This window comes from Myotis lucifugus, unplaced genomic scaffold (assembly GCF_000147115.1).
Source record: "Myotis lucifugus unplaced genomic scaffold, Myoluc2.0 scaffold_1005, whole genome shotgun sequence".
In the NCBI taxonomy this organism is placed as follows: Eukaryota; Metazoa; Chordata; class Mammalia; order Chiroptera; family Vespertilionidae; genus Myotis; species Myotis lucifugus.
Genome location: NW_005872053.1, coordinates 121,626 through 129,159, shown reverse-complemented (window position 1 = coordinate 129,159; position 7,534 = coordinate 121,626).

The following is a 7,534-nucleotide window of genomic DNA, read 5'->3' as shown; positions in this document are numbered from 1 at the left end:
CCACCCGGCGCTTGCAACCTGCTGCTTTCACCAGCCTGTTGGCACCTGCTGCTGGCACCAAAGCCACTGCTCACACTCACTGCTGGCGCCTGGTGCCAGCCCCTATCCCTCGGTACTGTCAGCGAGTGCGAGCAGCAGCCACCGGCCCCAACTGCCCCTTAGTGCTTCTCTACCTCACCCTGCTCCTGAGGGGAGATCGGGTCTGGAAGCCACCTCTCACACCCACTGTTGGTGCCGGCCCTGATCACCCATTAGGGCTTCTACACCTCCCCCTGCTCCTGAGGGGCGATCAGGACAGTGGAGGATGGGCCTAGACCTGCCCCATACCTACCACAGCCTTGTGGCCCACAGTTTCTTTCAAGGTGCACAAACTTGTGCACTGGGTCCCTAGTATTATATGTTTCTACAAACATTTCCTTTTGTTGGTATTGAGGGAAAAAATTGTCTCTAACCTTTTTGCTTCTTTACTTAGTACCAACCATAATTACTCTCACCATCACCACCACCATCACCACCACCACAGCCAAAACATTTCTATTGGGCCAGCCCTTTAACTGCAGGACAGAATGCTCAAAACAGGGAGACAAAAGGGTCTGACATATGGCCTGTGCCTTCTAATAGCTTAAACTCCAGTTAGAAATGTGACCATGTACTTGGAAGATAAATATCATTCCACATAGTCAGGACGTATTCTTTTTTTTCTTTTTCTTTCCTTTATTGATTAAGATATTACAAATGTGTCCTTATCCCCGCAATGTCCCCTCATCCCCCCAATCCTGCCCTCACCCTCACCCCATGTTGTCCACATCCATCGCTTATGCTTATATGCATGCATACAAGTCCTTTTGATCTCTCTCCCTCACCCCCACCCTCCCCTACCTTCCCTCTGAGTTTTGAGCATCTGATCGATGCTTCTCTGTCTCTACATTTGTTTTTGTTCATCAGTTTATGTTGTTTATTATAATCCACAAATGAGTGAGAGCATGTGATATTTATCTTTCTCTGACTGACTTATTTCACTTAGCATAATGCTCTCCAGCTTCATCCATGCTGTTGCAAATGGTAAGAGTTCCTTCCTTTTTACAGTAGCATAGTATTCCATTGTGTAGATGTACCACAGTTTTTTAATCCATTCATCTGCTGATGGGCACTTAGGCTGATTCAAAATCTTAGCTATTGTAAATTGTGCTGCTATGAACATAGGGATGCATATATCCTTTCTGGTTGGTGTTTCTGGTTTCTTGGGATATATTCCTAGAAGTGGGATCACTAGGTCAAATGGAAGTTCTATTTTTAGTTTTTTGAGGAAACTCCATACTGTTCTCCACAGTGGCTGCACCAGTCTGCATTCCCACCAGCAGTGAACGAGGGTTTCTTTTTCTCCGAATCTTCGCCAGCATTTGTCATTTGTTGATTTGTTGATGATAGCCATTCTGACAGGTGTGAGATGGTACCTCATTGTTGTTTTGATTTGCACCTCTCGGATGATTAGTGACTTTGAGCATGTTTTCATATGTCTCCCAGCCTTATGTATGTCCTCTTTCAAAAAGTGTCTACATATTTAGGTCCGTTGCCCATTTTTTGATTGGGTTGTTTATCTTCCTTTTGTTAAGTTGTACGAGTTCCCTGTAAATGTTGGAGATTAAACCTTTATCAGAGATATCGTTGGCAAATATGTTCTCTCATGCCATGGGCTTTCTTGTTGTTTTGATTATGGTTTCTTTTGCTGTGCAGAAGCTTTTTATTTTGATATAGTCCCATTTGTTTATTTTCCCTTTAGTTTTCATTGCCATAGGAGCTGTGTCAGTGAAGAAATTCCTTCGGCATATATCTGAGATTTTGCTACCTGTGGATTTCTCTACTATTTTTATGGTTTCCCGTCTTACGTTTAAGTCCTTTATCCATTTTGAGCTTCTTTTTGTGTATGGTGTAAGTTGGTGGTCTAGTTTCATTTTTTTGCATGTGTCTGACCACATTTCCCAGCACCATTTATTGAAGAGACTGTCTTGACTCCATTGTATGTTCTTGCCTCCTTTGTCAAATATTAATTGAGCATAGTGGTTTGGGTCAATTTCTGAGTTCTCTATTCTATTCCGTTGGTCTATATGTCTGTTCTTGTGCCAGTACCAGGCAGTTTTCAGAACAATGGCTTTGTAATACAGCCTGATATCTGGTATTGAGATCCCTCCTACTTTGTTCTTCTTTCTCAGGATTGCAGCAACTATTCATTTTTTTTTATTCCAGATGAATTTTTGGAGAGTTCTTTTTAGATCTGTGAAATATGCTGTTCTATTTTAATGGGGAGTGCATTGAATCTATAGATTGCTTTGGGTAGTATGGACATTATCAATCCATGAACACGGTATGTTCTTCCATCTGTTTATGTCTTCCTCTATCTCTTTTTTCAATGTCCTGTAGTTTTCTGGGTAGAGGTCTTTTACCTCTTTAGTTAAGTTTATTCCTAGGTATCTTAATTTTTTTGGTGCAATGGTAAATGGGATTGTTTTTTTAATTTCTCTTTCTGTAAGTTCACTATTGGCATATAAAAATGCCATAGATTTCTTAGCATTAATTTTGTATCCTGCTACAATGCCAAATTCATTTATTAGGTCTAATAATTTTTGATGGAGTCTTTAGGGTTTTCTAAGTACAGTATCATGTCATCTGCAAATAATACCAGTTTTACTTTTTCTTTTCCAATCTGGATGCCTTTTATTTCTTCTTCTTGTCTGATCGCTTTGGCTAGCATTTCCAGTACTATGTCTAACAGGAGTGGTGAAAGTGGGCATCCCTGTCTTATTCCTGTTCTTAAGGGAAATGGTTTAGTTTTTGCCCATTGAGTATGATGTTGGCTGTAGGTTTTTCATATAAGGCTTTTATTATGTTGAGGTACGAGCCCTCTATTCCCACTTTGCTGAGAGTTTTTATAAAGAAAGGGTGTTGGACTTTGTTAAATGCCTTTTCTGCATCAATCGATATGATTATGTGATTTTTGTCTCTCAATTTTTTAATGTGATGTATCATGTTTATTGATTTGCAGATATTGTACCAGCCTTGCATTCCTGGAATAAATCCCACTTGGTCATGGTGTATGATCTTTCTAATGTAATGCTGGATCCGATTTGCTAGGATTTTGTTGAGGATTTTAGCATCTATGTTCATCAGGGATATTGGCCTGTAATTCTCTTTCTTTGTGGTGTCTTTATCTGGTTTTGGGATTAGGGTAATGCTGGCTTCATGGAAAGAGCTTGGAAGTGTGCCTTCCTCTTGAATTTTTTGGAATAGTCTGAGAAGGATTGACTTTAGTTCTCCTTCGAATATTCGGTAAAACTCCCCTGTGAAGCCATCTGGTCCAGGGCTTTTGTTTGCTGGAAGCTTTTTGATTACTGTTTTAATTTCATCAGTAGTTATTGGCCTATTCAGGTTTTTTTTATTCTTCCGCATTGAGTTTTGAAAGCTTGTATTTTTCTAAGAATGTGTCCATTTCGTCGAGGTTGTCCAGTTTGTGGAGTAGAGTTATTCATAGTATTTTTTGACAATCCTTTGTATATCAGTAGGGTCAGTTGTTACTTCACCTCTTTCATTTCTGATTTTGTTTATTTGGGTCCTCTCTCTTTGTTTCTTGGTGAGCCTGGCCAGAGGTTCATCAATCTTGTTAATCCTTTCAAAGAACCAGCTCTTGGTTTCATTGATCTTTTGTATTGTTTTTTTGGTCTCTATGTTGTTTATTTCTGCTCTGATCTTTATTATTTCCTTACTTCTGGATACTGTGGCCTTTTCTTGTTGCTCTCTTTCTAACTCTTTGAGTTGTAGGGTTACATCATTTATTACCAGTTTTTCTTGTTTTTTGAGGTAGGCCTGTAGAGCTATGAACTGCCCTCTCAGGACTGCTTTCATTGTGTCCCATAGATTTTGGATTGTTGTATTTTCATTGTCATTTGTTTCCAGGATGCTTTTTATTTCTTCTCTGATCTCTCTGGTAACCCAATCATTGTTTAATAGCATGCTATTTAGCCTCCAAGTGTTTGATTTTTTCAATGTCTTTATTGTAGTTGATTTCTAGTTTTATGCCATTGTGATCTGAGAAGACGCTTGTTATGGTTTCTATTCTCTTGAATTTGAAGAGGCTTTGCCTGTGTCCTAATATATGGTCTATCTTTGAAAATGTCCCATGTGCACTGGAGAAGAATGTATATTCTGTAGCTTTGGGGTGAAATATCCTGAAGATGTCAATTAAGTCCATCTGATCTAGTGAGTCATTTAGGGTTGTTGGCAGAGGCCTGATTTCCTCCCTGGGTGGTCCCAGGAGCCCTCAGTTCCTAGCCATGGGGACTCAGCCATAAGGCAGTGAATGACTAGAGCTTCTTGTCCCAGAGCAAGTGATGAGAGAGAGCAACCAGCGTGGAAGTGAGTTCAATGTCCTAGGCTGAGAGTCACACACATTACATCAGCCTTACTCCTCAGTTAGAAGTGAGTGACCAAGTCCAGCCCCCACCCTCAAGAGGAGGGAATTGCTCCACCTCCGGAAGGGGGAGTGTCACAGAATTCACACACATGTGAAAACCAAAGTTAACAGTAACTGTTGTTTCAGGATTCTGTTATTCAATGTTTCCTTTATCTGATTATTTTATTCAAAGCTCTAAATTTCACTTTTGGAAAGTAAAGATTAAAAGTTTGAGACAGAGCCGAAACCGGTTTGGCTCAGTGGATAGAGCGTCTGCCTGCGGACTGAAAGGTCCCAGGTTTGATTCCGGTCAAGGGCATGTACCTGGGTTGCAGGCACATCCCCAGTGGGGAGTGTGCAGGAGGCAGCTGATCGATGTTTCTCTCTCATCGATGTTTCTAACTATCTCTCTCCCTTTCTCTCTGTAAAAAATCAATAAAATATATTTTTTAAAAAAAGTTTGAGACAGAGCAAGGAGATACAACAATATTTGTAAGTTTTTCTTAGAGTTGCCTTTAGTAATAATGTTCCCTATAATAAGTGGCTACAACATTGAGAACAAATCGTAGCTAGATTAAACAGTTTAAAGACTGGGCTCCATAAAAGAAACTTAAGAAAGCCTTGTAACTTATTCACTGCAGAGCAAGGAACTTCCCTGAACTTTAGTGGCTTGAAACATAAACATCTGTTACCTCAGAAAGATAATGCAAAGGCCAGCACAAGGGAGCTGATGCCGGTGGAGAAGTTGAGGAAAGAGAAGGATTTTACTGATGGGGTAAGAGATCGCTGGCAGAGAGATGCAAATGATTTTGTTAGTCCGAGTCCCCCAAGCAGCAGATTCTAAGGTGGGATTGCCCTCAGCAGTGTGTACCAGGGGGACACCTGTCAGAGCCTATGGAGAGGGAGCCAGAACTCGCTGGGCGAGCCAGCAGACCCAGATCCAACCCGATGGTCAGGAAGAGGGGGTTTGTCAGACGTGTCTTAGGTCACTACTGGGCGATCTCAGTGAAGCTGAGTGAGGCCACAGGACAGTCCTTGAGCTACTGTCAGCATCAGAGGAGGCCCTGACCCCAGAAATGGCTGCCTGGGTCCCTGCAGTGCACGGTCAAGGTCGGGGAACAGCCCGTGGGAGGCGGGGCCTCTGCACAGGGGCTGCCATGGATTTCTCAGCTCAGGGCTGGGGACCCCTATGACTTACCTGGGTGTGACCCAAACCTTCCTCCTGAGGGGTCTGGGCCCTTGGAAGCCCAGCCCTCCTCATGCTGGGTTGCTGTGCATGTCCATCCACAGGCACAGGGAGCAGGAGGGAAGTCCTGCACTGGGTTCCCCACATGTTCCTCCTGCCCCCACTGAGTGACAGCAGCCCCACACCCTGTGGATCAGGGTCGTTCCTCCTGCCTCACGAAGCGGGGACTCCTCCCCTACTGGTCTCTAGGCACCTGGAGTCCACACTTCCCTGGTGACAAACATAATGTACTTTTGGTGGCCCCTTGTAGAGCACCCCCACTTCTGAGAACCTGGACCTCCCACCCTGAAGAGCCCAGAGATGTGGAGACAGGAAGTGCAACATCCCCAGTGGGTGATGCTGAGTGATGAGCAGTGGGGTCACCCTGCTTCCACCCCTTGGTCCTGGGCCCTCACACTTTTCCTGTTGAGAAGTCGGCACCACACAGGGGTCTCTGCCCCGATGTCCACTGGGTCCCGAGAGATGTAACCCATCCTCTCAGGATGTTTCCTCAGAGCTGGTGCTTCCATCGCGGCTTCAGAAGCCTGTCCAGGGTCCTGTGTGCCCGGCAGCCCCTGGACGGTGCAGATGGGATATGACCAGGGGATCCCATGGCCACAGCCCAGCCTGCACCTCCTTCACTAGGACCTGGGCCCCAGGACTGATACTGTGCTAAGAGCAGGCCCAAGCCCATGGATCAGGTGTTTGGAGCCCCCAGATGGTGTATCTGGCTGAAGTTCTGAGCACAGGAAAGGAGAGCCCACCATGGACTAGAGGGCTGTTCTGTGAGGGTGACCCTGTGACCCTCACTGTGGTCACCTTGTCACCTGGTGGCTAGTTGGTCACCTAAGGAAACTGAGCCACATAAGGGCCCGGTATTGGCCTCACTCTGACATCTGGACATGCAGAGGTGACCGTAGCTGGGACAGCCTTGGTAAGAGGGAGTCAGTGCTGCTGGCCCTCATCTCTGCCATGAGGTCCCTCCATTCCTGTGCCCGTTCTGCCCATCCTGGGCTGAGCGGTGATGCAGGCTGGCTGAGGTCTGTGTCTGCCTGGTTGCTCAGAGCCTCGCCAGGGGAAGGTGTTTTCTGGTGGGTGCTGACATGATTCAGTCTCAGCCATAGATGCGCCTTGTCCACCTTATGATGGGCTGGTGGCCTATAGAGTTAATACCTCGTGGGGGACCCAGAACCCGGCATGTGGGCACTTGTAGTCACATGGCTGCTGGTGTCCCATGGCCATGTGCTCTGTCTTCTCAGGTCCCAGTCACACACCCAGAGCAGCTTCCGAAGGGGGGATATGTGTCTGCTCTGGATGGTGGGACCTCACCCAGAACTCCCGGGGCCAGCACTGTGCTGCTCCACTGGTGCCTGGCACAGCTCCACACAGCGTCTTTCCCACCACTGACCCCAGCGCCGGGGGGGCTGCTGGATGGAGGCTGACTGCACCGGGATGTGGATCTGCTGCCGTGTCCTGCCAGGTCCCCGTCCCACTCAGAGCTGGCAGCCTCCATGTCCCCCTGAATGTGGGCCAATCAGCAGACACTTATGGCATACAATGGGCTAAGAGATAAATGCTCTAATGCTCCCAGTTTTCCAGAAGGCAGGGGAGCACTGGGGTACATAGTTCATACCATAACTAACACAGCGAGAGCCACCTCCCAGGGCACGGAGCACTCCTAGATGAATACCTTTGAGAGATGTATGCTTAGTGCACAAACATATGTGTAAAAGACTGAGAGCAACATTGTTTATAATTCCCACACCCTGACAATAAACTAATGGCCACAACAAGTGGAAGGATAATATAAAGTGTGAGTCACTTATTCAATGTTCTGTTACACAACAACACAGATGAAAACTCTT